The sequence below is a fragment of the Marmota monax genome, unplaced genomic scaffold (genome assembly GCF_021218885.2).
Source record: "Marmota monax isolate L192 unplaced genomic scaffold, Marmota_monax_Labrador192_F-V1.1 WCK01_AAM20220418_F8-fsc00011, whole genome shotgun sequence".
Lineage (NCBI taxonomy): Eukaryota > Metazoa > Chordata > Mammalia > Rodentia > Sciuridae > Marmota > Marmota monax.
In genome coordinates this window covers 26,602,668-26,620,393 of record NW_026693082.1, presented here as the reverse complement: position 1 = coordinate 26,620,393, position 17,726 = coordinate 26,602,668, and the positions used below count along the sequence as shown (strand labels likewise).

Sequence of the window (17,726 nt, the reverse complement as noted above, 5' to 3'; positions counted from 1 at the left end):
ATTCTCATCTCATACAAAACATATCTTGAATACTTTTTTTTTCCCAAATGGAAGTAAGCCCACTGCAGATGGTCCTTCTAAGTAATCAAGTTTCCTCTCCATGAAAGCCTAACTTGTAGATTTTTGAAAAATATTTTCCTACAGATATTTAATTTAGCTCCTATCCAACAAAAGGAAAAGGAAAGAAAATCTCCACTAAACAATATGAACAACTGTAGGTAGGATTTTTACATTTGCTTCCAAATCTAAAAGAAAATAAGATTTGAAGGCAATTTGCAGTGACATAGCACTGTATCTTCAGACTAAGATCTGAGTCAGTGTGAACACCCAATTTGAGCAACCATGGATTGTTGACAACTTAGGTTAGATAACTTCTAACATTCTCTGCTTCAATTTCTATTCATCAAGGATTACCATAAATTTTTTATTCCCAGAATTCTGCGGCTGGTTTCTGTGCCCTGGCCTCTGACTTAAGCCTGCCACTGTGAGGTTTGTCTTGGTTCATTAATTCCCACGTAGGTTTCTGACTTCCCTCCAAGTCACAGAGAGGATTTGTGGCTCTGTAAGGCTCATTAGAGCACCTACTCTGTGAGGGCCCTTGGCTGTGCTGTAGACACCTCCACTGGGGCTGCTTATATTCACAGGCATTGTTGACGTGGGTTTTCTCTTGGGTCTCAAGGCCAGTCACTGAATGAGGCCCAAGACCTTCAGGCTGAGTAAGAAACTCAACTCCTCTGGGATGAAGAAAAGCCTATAAGCCATTTTACCTCATTTCTCAGTTCTTTGGAGGTAGTAAGAGGTCCAGCAAAGAAAGACCATTTATCTCTCCTCTTGGTAGGGTTTCTTGACTAGTAGTAAAGCTGTCTCAAATATAGCAGCTTTACCCAATCCTATTTCTGTACTCGTTGCTGGTGGCTATGCTCTCCCAGGGTTAGCACAGACCTGTCCAGTCTGCTAGTCATGTCACTTCCTTTTTTCATTCTTAAGTCTTGCCTGCCAACAGAGTCAAGGATTTCTATAAAACATCACTCAGGTTTCTCTTATTCCTTTCTCACATATGTAGTTTGTTGAAAAGAAAACCAACTTTCAACATTGAAATAGTTACGGGAAAAAATAAAAAAAACTATAGTCAGACAATAGAGATGATATCATTACCATCATCTCTTAACAATTGCATCGTCTTACAATGTGCCTAGTGCTGACATAGCCACTTTACGGCCTATGAAATTTATTTAATCCCTCTAACAACCTCATAAGGAAGATAGTCATATCATCCTCAATTTAAAGATAAGGTATCTGCAGCACAGAGAGAGTAAATAAATTCTGCAAGGTCACAGAAATAGTAAATCACAGAAGCATTTCCAAAGCTGACTCCAGACCCCCTGCTTTGACCCCTGACACCTTCCTACACTGTCAGTTCTCCAGTGGTTTCTGGAAACACTATTATCTAGTGTACTCAAACATCTGCATCTATGCAGTTCACTTCTGTGTCTACTATGGTGAAGGTACCACTGAAGACTGACCTAGAGAGAGAACACAGGTAACTATAAAAACAGAGCATATGGAAATTAAAGTTGAATTTCTACAATACAAGAGGAATTTTGATGAGTGTACCACCAATATGTACACTAGATCAGAAACTTTTAAATAACAGTATTATCCCATTTTATGAAAGAGAAAACTGAAGCTCAGGGAAGTCAAGGATCTTCACCATCATCACACAAGCAGTAGCATGCGTTCCATGAAGTAGAGATATTTTAGTGTGTTGTGTAATACCCATAATTATATACTCCAAAAATCTTAACCTTAATTCTAGGGGATTGAGGCTTAATCCTAGGAGAAACTCTCTTCAAATATCAACATGCCATGTTCTAGAAAAGAAGTCCCAACACCTAAATGGCATTCTTCACTGAATTCAGATGACCCAGCTGAGCCATTTGAGTGAGGGAAGTAGCCTAAGATGGACATGCGGACAGGGGTCCAGCTCCCATTATACAGAGACAGCCTACTCTCTTGCATATCTTGCAGCCAACCTCTTAATGTTTTCTGCAATTCCACAAACAACTGAAATTCTTTTCTTCAATTCTAGTTAGCTCATTCAATGACAGAACACCGAAATTAACATCTCTGCTAGGTGATAACTAATTAGTTTATCCAGAAATCACTTGTAAAGAGCAAAGTTTAACTATTTCCACTCTTTAAAGTCATTATACTGTGAAGTACTAAAAGAGATCAAGAAACAATTAGATTCAAATCCAAATTAGGTCATTTGCTGAAAATATCCAGGTTTCAGTAATTCATTAAAAAATTATATACTTACCTGGCAGGGGAGATACTATGATCATGAAGGTGGTTTTCCCAGGGCAAGGCTTATCTATAGCACTCAGGATGTGCTGACCCCTGCAATTTCATCAAATGTGAGAAACTTGACTGCATAATTTATGGTAATAGGGACTGCATTCATAATCTTTTATTATGGTATATTGTTAAAACTATTTTATTAGTAGTAGAATTATTGTTAATTTCATACTGTGTCTAATTTATAAATTAAACTTTAATATATATATATATATATATATATATATATACACACACACATATATATGTGTATATATATATATAAACACATATATATATATATATATATGAAAAGTCTTATTACATATAGGATTTGGTTTGATCCATAGTTTAAGGCATCTGCTGAGGGTCTTGGAACAGATCCCCTAAGATAAACAGGGACTATTTACATTTAATGTTCTATATAAAATGAACAATTTCCTTATAATCAGAAAGTACCAAATTTAACTCAAAAAATAGGAAGACCTGAATCCTCTATATCAATCAAAGATTGAATTTGTAATTTAAAAATCTTCCCACAGAGGTATCTCCAGGACTGAATGGCTCCACTGGTGGATTCTATAACACATTTTTAAAAAATCATACTAATTCTATGCACATGTTTTCAGAAAATAATGGAGGAAAGATTAATTCCCAAATCCCTTTAGATCTTAGTCTTACAAATTCAAGGACCACTCAGATAACAAAATTAGACAAAAACATCACAAGAAAATGTAACTGTAAATCAACATCCATTCTGAAAAATGAATGCAAAAATTTGAACAAAATTTAACAAATCAAATACAATATATAAAAATATATTAACTAATATATATGTGTATATATATGTATGTATATATATACACACATACATATATATGTATGTATATATATATATATACACACATACATATATATGTGTGTGTATATATACATATATATGTATGTATGTATGTATGTATGTATATATATATATATACATACATACATACATACATATATATGTGTGTGTGTGTGTGTGTGAGTGTGTATGTATCCCCAAGAGTGAGTCATTCCAGGAATGGCTATGTTGGTTTAACATTTAAAAATCAATCAATATATTTCACTACATAAATAGTATAAAGGAGGAAAACCATATGATGTTGTTGGCCTTTGACACAAGTTATGATTAAAAAACTCTGAAAACTAGGAATAGGAGAAAAGTTTCTACACTTGTTCAAAGATATTTATGAATATCTGCAGCTAATATTATGTTCAAATGTGTAAGGGTCAGTGATTATTAGCCAAGATCAGGGGCACACAAGATGTCTATTCTTCCCTACTTCTTGGTAATATTGCACCAAAATCCCTAGCCAACTCAATAAGTTCAGAAAAATTAATAAAATGCATAAAGATTGGAAAGAATGAAATAAAACTGTACAGAGGACATGGTCATCTTAAAAGAAAACCTAAAGGAATCTACAAAATAAAACCTACTAAAACTAATAAGTGGTCTTGGGATACAGGTTCTACATAGCAAAAATCAGCTTAAGTTTTACATATGATAAGTGATAAATTAGAAATAAACTTAAAAAAAAACTCCATTGAAATAGCATTAAAAATAATTAGGGATAAGTTTAACAGAAATATGCAAGAACTGGGCACCCAAAACTACAAAACACTATAAATGAAAATTAAAGAAGATCAAAATAAAATGAGAGAGATTCCATGGTTCAGAAGATTAATATGGTCATTCACAAGTTGGATACATAGATCGAATGTAAATTGATAAGAAATTTTAAATTTTATACAAAAAGGGAAATGACCTAAAATAACCCAAACAATCATAAACTCTTGAATAAGACTAAAACACTTACTTTATTTACTTTCAAAACTTTACCACAGTGGGTCATTTTTCACCAGCTGCAATATGGCAAATGTGGCATTCATATAAGTAGAGAATGAAACATAAATAAATACATTTATGGCCAACAGATTTTTTTAAAAGTGTCAAGGCAATTCAGTAAATAAAAAAATATTCTTTTCAACAAATGGCACTTACATACCTATATATCTGTAGGGGGAAGAAAAAAAAAAACCTTAGTCCTTACACATATTTTAACTCCAAAAGGATAACCTACATAAACACAAGAAGAGCTAAAACTGTTAAACTTTTGAAATAAAACAAAAAAGAAAACTTTTGTGACCTTGGGTTATGCGAATATTTCTCACAAAACCACTAAAATAGTGATATGATAAACTGGACTTCATCCAAGTTTAAATCATTACTCCTTTAAAGATAGGAAAAGATCATAATACCACTAAATAATAAACTGAAATTCCATTTCAGGCAAAATAGTTCCTAAATCCCAAACGTTTACTATTACTTCTTGTGGTCTCTGGTACTTATTCTGGAATATTCTGCTCAGAAACACAACATAAATCGGCATGCATATCTAAAGAAGCCTAAGAACATTCTTAAAAACTTAGACCAAAGGTCAACGAGAGTAGCCACCATAAACATTTAACTCAGACTGGAGTAGGAAGCCAAAAGTTTCCAAAAAGTGGATACTTTTTTCCTTAGCATGTTCCACATGAATTCAGGAAAACACTTAACAAAGTGAAGAATGACCTGGAATGGAAGATCATGACCAGGGACCTGGGCCCTAGTCTTAATTCTTCACTGAGGAATATATAACCTTGAATTTCTGCACCTGAGAAAGTCCCTCTGTCTAAAATACAAAGGTGTTGACTTGGGTGATCCCTCATGCCTTTTCTAGACTTATGACATTAATGATAAAAGATTCTCCAGTCCTTTAGTCAACAACGATTGTAGCCAACTTCTAATGGTGTGCAGCTCCTGAGGGTGAGTGAGGCCTGGCTAGAACAAACAGAATCCATGCGCCAGATCTGAAGTCAGGAACATCATGATGGCGCTCCCGGTTGGCAGCTGAGCTGAGCAGACCCTGCTGGGACACCGTCTGTCATAGCTGTGTGAAGTCAGAGGAAAAGAGGTAGGAAATGTTCACCAGCTGTAGTGGGTCATTTTTCACCAGCTGCAGATGGTTCTGTGGGAAAAATATAGAGGAGGGGGGTCTCAGTGATTAGCAAATTATCCCCAACAGCGTCACCAGAGATGAATGAGATCTCTGTCTAACCTGGGAACTAAGCCTGCAGATTCACTTTGGGGAGAGTCCAGCCTCCTCTGTGTTTTCTGACAGTCTCCATCCAAATACCCGGCAAGCCTGCAGTGTCTGGTACTCACAATCTCAGAGCTCCTAGGTACTTAAGGCACAGTAATTAATGATGCAAGGCAGTGACTAAGACTCATCCACCCATTTTACAAGTCCCTAAAAAATAACAATGTGTACCTGACCAACTGGTGCCTGACAGATACTTATCATAATACATTTCAATGAAAAGTCATTCACTCCTAACATGGAAAAATACACATGAAGCTTATTCTTCACATCTATACAATATTTTTTTGGGGGGGACATAAAATATAAAAGCCTAAACCTGATTCAATCTTGTGTCTCTGTTGTTCGAAAACCCATTCCATTTTCCCAAATTCCTGTTTTAATTTTAAGCTAACTGAAATGGATCTCTTGTATTTCCAGCGCAGCAAAGGTAATGGGAAGGTCTAGAATTAACCATAGAATTTAGGCTTTGGTATGATTAAATTATGACATTTGTTTGGGGCATCAAAATATCTCCTTTCTGCTTCAGCCACAAATACCATCAATGATTCTCTCTCACCTCTTGATAAACAAACCAACAAAAAAACTAGCTTTTAGAAAAGGCTCTGATATTTCTCATCTATAACCCAGAGTTAAGTTTTTCAATGTGATGGTATTCTAAGAAAATTTACAACCTAAGGCATTATTCTAATTGTTTTACAAAAAGCTCAGCCACCTGTACAAGCAATTCAGTAACTAGGGAATGCAAGGGGAGGGCCTGTGCTGTAACACAGAGGATGCATTATCTAAAAGTAAAATTAGCCTTAACTTTTTCGTGCACTTTTCACCACTACTTCTTTTGACCTTTAGCTCATCACACACCTGACTTACTGTATTACTGCTTTTGCTGCTAAAATGTGAAATGGATAACTAATGACTTAAAAGAGCTACTGCCAAGAAGTGATTAACAGTCCAGGAAGAGGCAGACAGAAAGCACCAGGAAATACACTTGTGCATGCAAAGAGTTAATGTATTTCCAAAGGTTTCCTCACTTGGAAGGATATTCCTCACTTTGAAGTATAAAAAAAAAAAAAAATCCAGGTGTGCCTGAGGAATGCCAAAAGAAAAGAGACTGCTTTTAGGAGATAGTGAACTCCAGACCTTAAATGATTTAAATGCATTCCCCATGTGCAGCTGCTAAACCAAAGCACCGCACCCCAGGGAAGAGATGAGAAATTTTGAGGGCGATTGAGCACTGAGAATTCTCATCGTGGCTTAGCAAAAAGTGACTTAGCACATGTGTTTCAGTAATTACGAAGCGTCAGGGTGCTCACTGGCTCTGAAACGCAGAGTCGCCCGTGTGACAACTCTGATGCTGGCGTAAGAGGCAATCAGATGAGGCAAGAATGAACACCTTTTGCCTGTGCAATCTGCTAATGCTCAAGGCACCTTTTCTTCCAGGAATGGATGTCTGAGTTGGGCATTCACACTAAGATTATTCATTGCTTTTTCAGATTAGGTGTGCAGAGCTAATCAGGGGAAAAAGAAGGAGATGGAATGCTTATTAGGCAGCTACCATGTATGCTACTCAGGGGCCTGGAATTTTACAAAAATTGACTGAAAAAGCAAAAGAAAAAGAAATTTTCATTCTGAAATCTCACATACATTACAGAAAGGTATAGATAATGGCAAACTCCTCTCCAACTCAGTCCACATCATAAAACAACATTGCCAGGACTTCAGAAGGCCTCAGCAGTTCCGTCCATCAAAACTGCCTACTCTCCCCTGAACATTAGCCTCACTTGTGACAATCCTTTTCTTACTTTGCTTTGAGGATGTTTCATGTAAGCAAACATTTATAAATTCTATCGTTGGTTGTACTTCTTTCTGATCTTTATATAAATGGAATCAAGCACCATGGATTTTCTGGTATCTGTTTTCTATCATTCAACACCGAAGTGATGGTGGTCTTGTCTTTGTAATTGTAGTTTGCTCATCTCTTGGCTGTCATGTTATATTATATGACTGTACCACAATTTATCCATTCTATTGTTAATGAGATTTAAATAGGAACTACTATGAGTAATCGGCTATGAGCATTTTTATACATCTCTTTTGAGGCAAAGGGACATGTATTTGTTTTAGATACCTACCTAGTGGTAAAACTGAGAGTCATGATAGACTAGGGGCCTAAATGGTCAAGGTCATGTAAAAGGAAGATTCATTATGTTAATGATACCCGTAGATATTTATGAAAACTATACAGAAGCTATTTGGAGTCAGGAGTTAATCAACAATTATCTGAACCTTCTCTATGTTATGCACTACGTTAGACCTGCAGATGGAAATTCACAAAAGGTAATCAAATCTCATAAAAAAGATTGTTAGTCATTTACCTGTTTTTTTCATTGAGTGTCAACTGTGGACTAGGTCCTACATTGTCCTCTGTAGTAGAATATTCTAATAAGAAATAAGAATTGCAAAATCACAACAGTTTATAACTGAATAGAGAGACAGAGTTGAGATCATTTATTAAATAGATGAAAAGCATAACCACAAAGAAGTAAAGGAGTTTATTCAATATCTACAGAGCTCTGTAGAATCTAGATTTCCTGATTATTGGATCTAGAGAAATCTTTTATGAGAGAGAGAGTAGAATCTAGGAAAGGGAAACTGTGAGCTCATATTATTTAAATTCCATTTCTTCCAAGATCCTATTTTCTTTTCTTCTCTATCCCAAAGCAACAGAGTCAAAATCAGGAAATAGGAAATTGACCAAGTTATAAAGTTTGGTTCTTTTCTTGGTCTACAAAGACTTTGCTCTTAAATATTTGACATCTTCCTTCCCCAAGGACCTATTCTAGTAACTGGAAGGTGCTTAAGAAACTTCATCTCACTTTCCTAACATACCCTTGGTTTTGTTAACTCTCCAAAAATCCCGGCCTTCTCAGCTTCACCCACCATGTTGACACGGGAACTGTGGCATAAAAGAACTACAACTGGAAGCAAGATGTACGGTTCTCAGCTCAGATACCGTTTTTATGGCATATGAAATTTACAGTCACTTTAGCCTCATTAAAGCTACTTCAGACCTTACCCCTTCATACCTTTCTCAAAACCTTTCAACAGTAACAATTCAGTGATTCTAGAAGATATTTTGACCTATTTTCTTTTTTCTTTCTTTTTTTAATAGGACAACTCTATTTTCTTCCAAGACGCCATTAGTGCTTTTGAGTTTCATCTCAATAAGAATTGGAAAGTTCAGTGTGCCAGGTAGAAAGAGCATGGGATTTGGGAGCAGAAAATAGGATGCAAATCCAGGCTTCCAGGTGAACCATCACCTCTGGGTCAAGGTTGTGACTATATATAACTCATATGAAAAGTGTTTCATGGTAAGTGCTTAAAAATGCTACCCCCTTTATGTCTTTTTTTTTCTTTTGTGTGGATTCAATTCTGGGGAAAGTACTACTTCAACTCATTGGAATAAAATGGCTTCAAGTTCTGATCAAGTTCTGAAGAGTGCTGTGCATCATTCTCATGACAGATCCAGTTCCAGCATCTAAAGGAAAGATCAAGCCAAGTTTAGCTTATTCATGACAAATTGCCACATTTGTAATCCACTTATTAGAACATTTATGTATTTCTCATATTTATATCTTCCCCTACCTCCCCAACATGTCTTACTTTAACTATGAAGGTGTGAAAAGGTACAAGACAGTCTTTTTAAATTCCTGTGTCATGAGTGTAATGACCTTACACTCTCATAGGTTAAACCCCACACAGCATTAATTGAAAAACAAACAAAAAAACATGACATGCTTAGGTAGGCATTTTAGCTTTGGGTTAAAAAAAAAAATCAATGATGGAAAGCACTGGAACATGGCTTGTCCTTCTGTGAAAGAACTCAATCAGGACTCAACCCACAGCGGAGTTAAATTAGTAGAATAGAATGCTTATCTTTGAAAGTGTTCAATTGGGAGTGCTCAAATTTTGATGCATTTTAGTTGAGTACTAATTAGCAACTAGCTGACTGCTAAATGGACTGTCACCTTTCCTTTTGACAATTTACTGAAAATTAGCCCCTCGATGTTATTTGAACATGGGGGGAAATGGGTTGGGAGGGCTGAAGCTAAAGATGGGATTTCATTTGGTGCATTTATGTGAGAACTTTCAGTGTGCTACTGATATTTAAGGACTTCAGTAAATGCAAAAGAGGGGAAAAGGCTGGGGATGACAGACAGTGAGTTCTGCTCAGCTGGCGTTGACGCTATAGTCAAAGTATAAATGGATCCAGTTCTTTTTAAATGTTAATAAGCTTCTTCACTAAGGACATATTTCATATGTATTTGCTGTAATATCAGATATTGGCCTATTCTGTGGTCACACTGTGGATTGGGTGTTTAAATTGATTCCAATACTAGGCGAGAGCAAATCCAAGAGAAGTGTTTAAATGTTAATACAAAAAAAAATCTGAGATTTGAAAAATAAATAAAAAATAGTGTTTACTTCATCAATCTTAATTAGTATTATTTTATATAGGATTGAATTTCACTCCATCATGACAAGTTTTATGCTAGACGTAAAAAATGCATGAAAGTTGAGCATGAGCATGTGATGAGGTAAGTACAAACTCCATTTTGTGGTGCTTACACAAAAGGGCTTTTCTAAGTATCTGTGATATTTCAGAGTTTGGATCTCAAAGCTTCAGACTCTTCCCTGACTTCCTAGTTAGCAGATGTGGAAGGAACAAAGTGACATGAGATGAGACAGAGTAATATTAATTCGGACCTAACAAAAATTAAAATAATATTTGTCTCAGTTTCATTTTTTAAAAAAAGTCAAATCCATCAGGTGGAGTACCCGGGACAAAAAAAATGGTCCTTATCGAGTTGTTTTAGTCATCTTTTGTATTGCTGTGACCAAAATACCCAACAAGAACAACTTAGAGGAGGAGAAGTTTAATTGGGGCTCATGGTTTCAGAGGTCCCAGTCCATAGATGACCCACACCATTGCTCTGGGCCCAAGGTAAAATAGCACATCTTGGGGGAAGAGCATTGTAGAGGGAAGCTGCTACCCTCATGGCATCCAGGAAGGAAGGAGAGAAAGTGAGGAGGAAGGGCCCATAGGGAACCCTTCTGGGGCTAACTCCCAGAAACTCACCTTCTGCAGCCTTGACCCACATGCAATTACCACCTAGTTAATCCATTCGGGCTAGGATGGACTGAATAGCTCACAGTTCTCATAATCCAATCATTTTATTTCTGAATAGTCCTGCCTGCAATAACAGGAATTTTAGAGAGACACCTCATATCCAAAATATAACAGGGCCTTATGGGAAACCAATCAACACAGTTGCAGAAGAAACACTTGCTAGCTCCCCACACTGATCATAGTATGAATGGACAAACAATGAGTACCAGATAGTTGAGGAAAATCAACTGCATGAAAGAGAAGTACCAAGATTAATAAGAATTGTTTGGAGGGAAAAAAGGCAATTCGGGAAACAGAAAAAAAAAGAAAAAAGAAAAACTGAAGAAAGAACATTCATTAAAGCAACAATAAAAATGGGAGGCTCTAAAAAGCTTAGAACCAGAGAGTCAGAAATAATTCTATAACATTTAACATCTGATATGAAAACCAAACAAGAAGACTGAGTAAAAGCATAGACCAAATGAATGATCTAGAAGATAAGGCTCAGGAAATCTATCAGCATTTGGAGGCAATGGAGATGGAAATATTGACTTATTTCCAGGACAATTCTATCCTCCAACCACAAATGTGGATGAGTCCATTGTCTTAAAATGAGGCTACAGCTCTCATAATCTAATCATTTCAACTCTGAATATTCCTACATAATGTTTTCAAAACATTAACTTTTCACTGGACATGGTGGCATATGCCTGCAATCCCAGTACCTCTGGGGGTTGACCCAGGAGGATCTCAAATTTGAGGCCAGCCTCAGCAACTTAATAAGACCCTGTCTCAAAAAATAAAAAGGGATGGTGGTATAGTTCAGTGGTACAGTGTCCCTGAATTCAATCCCCAGTACCAAAAAACAAAAAACAACAACCAAAAAAAACCTTTCTGAGGGACATTTTTAGACCTAAGTCTCAGTGTGTGTATATATATATGTAAAACTATATATATGTAAAACTATATATTCCTGATGTCTACTGTGCTGGAGGGAATTCAAGAAAGGACCACTTACCTATATCACAGTAATCTGAGTATAGATACTCAAGGTAATCACATGAAATAACGGAGTACCTATTTCTTCCCCCACTAGCTCCACACAGTGGCTGCTAGAAAAGATGACCAAAAGAACTGGATCAAAGGCTAAATCACCTTCTCCAGCCTTGCCCCACATGCAATTACCACCTAGTTAATCCATTCAAACTAGGATGGACTGAATAGGTAAGAGTGAGACAACAACCATTGTAAATAAAAGTTGGTCCCAAGACACTTGATTTCTCTTTCCTCTCCTGAGGAAGAAGTTGATTGAAAAGAAAAAGAGGAGAGTCAGGGTTTGTGGAAATACCACCACTCCTGTTGAGTCTAGCTCTACAAAGATTTGCCCTTTGGGTCCTGTTCAAGATTTGGTAGCTCCCAAAGGCAGAGAAAACTAACAGTGCTTCTTGTTTGCTTCTCCATAAATGAGGAAGACATGAGATATGATAGATTTGGAGACATCAGTCAGGGAGACAGTGTCAAGGGAAGATTCAGGAAGATAATTCTCTCTACCCTATACCTTCCCCCCAAAACAAGGACCCAGATTTTCCTGTACCTGTGGTATGCATCCAAAGTGAAGATAGCAGAGCTGGTTGAGCTCATAAGGAATAAATTAGCCACCACTGTTTTTCCTATCCAAAAGTTCTCTGGTGTAGCAGCAAGATTCCAGCAGTACAATTAAGAGAAGGTGTGCTTGCTGGGAGTGATAGGCACCATTATGTGCAGGAAGGTGTGCAGGCAGCCACTTAAAGGGTCACCACTAGGAGCCAACCTAGGCGGTAACTTGCGATGGTCACAGAGGACGATAAAAACTGTACTCTTGAAAAATGGATGCTACTAAGCAGAAAATGAGCAAAGAAATAAGCAACTACCTCACCCCAAAACTCTGCTCATGTATTTTCTGATTTGCAGATACTTATCTGCTTAAAAATAATAAACAGTGACCTAATAATAGCTAACTAGTTATAATGAACTGCCCCATTGGAAGAATGAGACAAACATTACTTATAGGAAGAAAGGAACTGGAATTACATCCTGTCCTCACCAGGCCAGCCTGCTGCCCACATATCACTTGTATTCAGAGTGACCACAGAATTCATTTGGAACCTTTTGAGAGTAAAGAATGTGCTACTAGTGATTTTTCTAGAACCTGGTATAAATAACTTCTGTCCAGAGCAACAAGGATTACATGGTTACTTTAGTAATACCTGAGCTCTTTCCACTTGAACCTGGAAAGGCTTTGTAATAATAAAACCTGCCATGAAGCAGTGCCAGCCAACAATGCCAGCCAGGTGCTTTACTATGTCATGTCATAGAATCCACACAGCTATTGTATATAGTAAGTACTGTCTTCAGTCTTATAGAAGAGGAATACGGAACTCAGAAAGGTTAAATAACTTGCCTAGGATCACACAGCTAACAAGGAAAGATTTCATAAAAGAAACAAGAGAAGATTTCATCAAGCTGTTAATATAAGTCTTTTGCCAGCTATTGCCACATTTGATGTGTTCTGTTAATTCTTAACCTTTGAGATGGAGATAAGGATATTTCTTTGCAGATAAAGGAATAGACTTTCAGGGGAGTTATTAAGTTATTCAAAGTCAGCCAAGCCAGGAAGTGCGGAAATCCATGTTGAACATAGGGTTTTCTGAATCTGTCCTATCGGGTTTTCTGCTTCCTATTCTACTCTTTAAGAAGCTAATAGAGGAAGTTCTGAGTCCTTGGTTACTGAAGCTGTTTTGTTAAAAACACGGTAAACAGACAGCCAAAGATAACATTCATCTTTTTCATTACTTCTTTTTACTGGAGCTTTGTACCTGTCCTTAAATACATTTTTAAAAGACTCCTGGGGGGGGGGGGACTGATGAATTTAAAGCAGCAACATACACAAGTATGCTGCTACAGCTTTTAGAAACGGGACAAATCTCAGCGCTACCAAAATGAGAGAATATGGGATCATGTGCCACATTCCCATGTGGCTTCCTGCAAGGCACACCAGGGCAAATGACTCACAACCAACCCCTTCTAATTAATGGCTTCCATGAAACCAGGGCAAGCACACAGCCCATCTCTCCAGCATTGGTCATGTGGCTGTAAACCCTTTTTGAACCCCAGGTCAGTTAATAATGAGTATTGAAATCTTCTTAGTTTGTGGGTAGCCAAAAGGGATTCAGCATGGTTGAGTAGTGAGCCAAGAGTGCAGAACAGTGCTTCAGGCTACCTCCCAAGGTGACCTGAGGGAAACTAGTACAGTTGATGTTGCAATCTGTCCCATTGCTGCATGGGTTAAGGTAAAGTTCTGCATCCCATCAAATCCTGATAGGACAGGTGAGGCAGTCCTAAGGGAAAGGCCACAAAGGATCTAGCAGTGGGTAAATTGATGAAGGGAAACAGAGATTCCCCAGGACAGCTTTGAAGGTGTACGTTCCACTCTGAAAATCAGTTCACCCTTCAGTTTCCCAAATCATCTGCCTGAACAAGAGAGTAGAAGAACCATGAGCTTTACTTTCAGGCAAAGTTGTGTTTTAAAAGCTGAATTCTGTCACTGAATGGCTTCTCTTACCTTGTGCCAATTCTTTTACCATCTGAGACTCAGTTGCTTCTCCTTTAAAATATGATCTGAATGCTCACTTCTTACAATATCACAACCATGTGTCCAAGGCAGAGAACATAATGTGGAGCCACAGAGTGGAGACTCTGTGAAAGTTAATTTTATTTCCTAACCTTGCTGCAAATGTTTGAAATTCTGTGAGTTGCTTAATTTCTCAATGTCTTCGTTTCCTCAATTGCAAAATATGGATAATAAAAGCTATTGTATTAGCTAAGAAAATATATAAAATACCTATCACGGGTTAAGTACACAGTAAATATTAGTGTATGTTCTTCATGTGCTGCTTCCTAATGCAGACTTTATTTCTCTTCAGCTACACTATTTTATTTTACATTATGTTTGCACACAGTTTGCATACAAGTAGAGAAGTTAAAATAGTGCTGCTATTCACAAAAAGTAAAGAAATCCCTGGGTTTAGCTATCACACCATTTGAACCAACCTAGAATCTGTGGACTTTGCAGTATTCTGAGCCATACAGTCTACTCCAACCATGCAGCAACTGAGCCCAGTGACCCACCAATTGCCTGGGCTCATTATCATACAGATAATGATTCAGCATGCTGGGCCTTGCTAGTAGTATTCCAGCCATTCAATTCATGCTTCTTGTGGCAAATAATATTTGACTTTCAATTTAAAATCCAGGATACTGTAAAGCAAAACCTCGGTGTAATCATGGTGATAAATCAGGAACACATGCAGTTTTGACAGGCTGGATTTTTCTAGTTTGTCATGAAGAACTCTTCCCTGGTGCTTATCCACGCCCAAGCCCTTCCTCCACCTTCACCCACATACCTGAGTATGACAGAAGTTTCACCCATCCATACCATCTTGGACTCATAAGATCACAGCCAGCACTGGGAAGCTGCTTCAGAGGGTTACGGTCCTATTGAAAGTCAGGGAGTCTTGGTTAGGTTTGGTTGACTGAGTATGAAATGAATAAAGTTAGAAACAGAAAAAAAAAAGCTATATCTCAGCAATAAAGTTTTCATTTTATTTAATCAAACACAGATTTGCAAATTTCTTTGGCAAAGACATTCTGCCATTGATGAGCTAAAGCAAAATCTGCCAAAAGGAATTGTTTTGGTTTTCCCTCTTGAATAGGAAACATTAACTACAATTTTTCAACATGAAGCTTTGGTGGCTATTGGAGATATTTTCAAATCCATTGGGTGTCATTTGGTTATTTATAGTTAGTTCCAGAAGTACAATCTAAGATTATTGTTAGTTCCAGAAGAACAATCTAAGATTCAGAGTATTTAGAGGAGGGATCATTTCAATAGCACTTTCAATTGCATGACAGTTTGAAAAGCTTGAACAACTGTGAGTGGACAATCCAAAAGTGTTTACATTAGGCCCAACACTACAATGGGTACTTACGTTTGAGTGAGGATGTTAGACTTGAATGAAGATGTTGGAACTGTATCACAGAAAGTCCTTGATGCTTTTAGCATCTGGGAATTGGGAACCTTAAAATCAGCTACAAATTAGGGAATTGTTTAAACCTAACTCTTCCAAGTTTTCTTCATGATGTTTCTTCATACATAATGTTACTATACTGATTCATATATTATTTCCTCTCTTAATGTTTCCTAGTTGGAAAGTAAACTGTCAAACAATCCAAATTAAATTCTGATGCTGGAAATGAAGTGCTAAAAACATAAAACCAACCCTCTATATGTGTAATAAGAATTGTAATGCATTCTGCTGTCATATATAAATAAAAATATATAAATCAGCTTACTATTAGAGGTATGTAAATTTTAATTAAAATTTAGTCTAACAGATATATTGCAAAGAAAGCTTTCAAATACATAGAAAATTGGCATTTATAAATATTAGACCTCATCCCCATGCCATAAATTTAAATAGTAGACAAAACACTTGTTTGCTCCAGTGACATTATAACCTAGAGAAAAAAAAGCTGTGTGTCTCATCCCCAGAAGAATTAGTCGGTCAGGAACTCCTTCGCCATATAGTCTTCTCCCAATGGCCACTGATTTCAAGGGCTCCTCGCTTCTTCACACCTTCTGGTATCTCTTGATGATTTTTATGACTTGAGAAGAAGAAATACTGTCTTGACACACAAGAGATTCCCAACTTTAGACCTTCAGAAGCTGCCCCAGGAAAAGAGAGTAGGGGTGAAATAAAAAATTACAGACTGCCCAGATGTGAGCAGCACTAGTTAATGCCTTCCCCAACTTCCCTGAGACCAGGGGAGGTCTGTTTCATACACTTTGATCAGAAAGCAAGACTGTGCTCAAACAGCTTCTTATCTCATCCATTCATCTTGAGACTTCACAACTGAAACTCAACAAGTAGTTGTTTCTTAAAGGTTAGTTATAATATGGAGTCTGAAATTGTATCCGTGAACTTTTTATACTGTTATGTTAAAAATCCATTGTTCTCCCTTGCAATTTGAATAGAACCTTTACCAATGTGTGACTTTCTAATACCATATATTAGTCATCTGGAAAATCTTGAATGAATTCATTGTACTGAATCAAAAAGAGCATCCATTATTATTACTACATCTCGTGGGAAAGTCTTAAGTACTGGAAAAAACTCACCATATTAGAAACGCATTTTCCAAAATTCTCATTCTTGCGTGACAGCTCCTTTTTGTCACTAGCAACATATGCTGTCAATTGTTTTCCTTCAAGAGACAGGCACATTTCACTCAGTTTTGATAAAATGTCAGCCAATACAAGTCTGAATAATCATAATTTATCTGCTAGTAATTCAAAGTTTTGAGTAAAAATTGCTTCATGAAAAAAAAAAAGACGACTAGTTCAGCTCGTAACTTAAACCATTGTACAAGTACTTTCTCTGGAGACAACCATTGTCCTTCGGTATACAGAAGTACTTTATGCAAGCAAGCCATTCTGCCATGCAGGATATTAAAAAGGCATACACAAGGGTTGAGATTTAATCAAACTGATAATTTATTTTTCTGCTTCTTCAAGGATATTCTTAAATAAAACTGGAAGTTTTGTCTTTAACTGAAAATATGTGACTGTGAAGAGCATAACACCTAGTATCATCTGGTGCCACCACCTTAATCTGCGCTAAGACACCATCAATTTCCTCTCTCATTGCTTTTGTACCATTAGTTCTCATTTCAACACACGTAATACTAAATGAGATTATTATTATAAAAATAGTTTAGACCTCATGGACCCTCTAAAATAGTCTCAGAAGTAGTCTCAGGAATATCCAGGGCTCCCTAGACCACACTATGAAAAGTGCTGACTACTTCTCACAGGGAAAGGTTTAACCAAGCCCCAGAGAATAGAAAACAAAAGTGACACACTTGCTCCTCCCTCCCCTTCGCAACACATACACACACACACGCACACGTATACAATTGGCTTCTGTTAAATGAGTCAGATT

At 37.0% G+C, this 17,726-nt stretch overlaps 1 non-coding gene across 1 annotated transcript; it reads left to right on the top strand.

Moving 5' to 3' along the window:
- The first annotated feature begins 2,312 nt into the window (after window positions 1–2,312).
- On the top strand, window positions 2,313–2,472 carry LOC124099283 (U1 spliceosomal RNA). Its single transcript, XR_006853915.1, has one exon. It is a non-coding gene; the product is annotated as a U1 spliceosomal RNA (small nuclear RNA).
- Window positions 2,473–17,726: the final 15,254 nt, after the last annotated feature.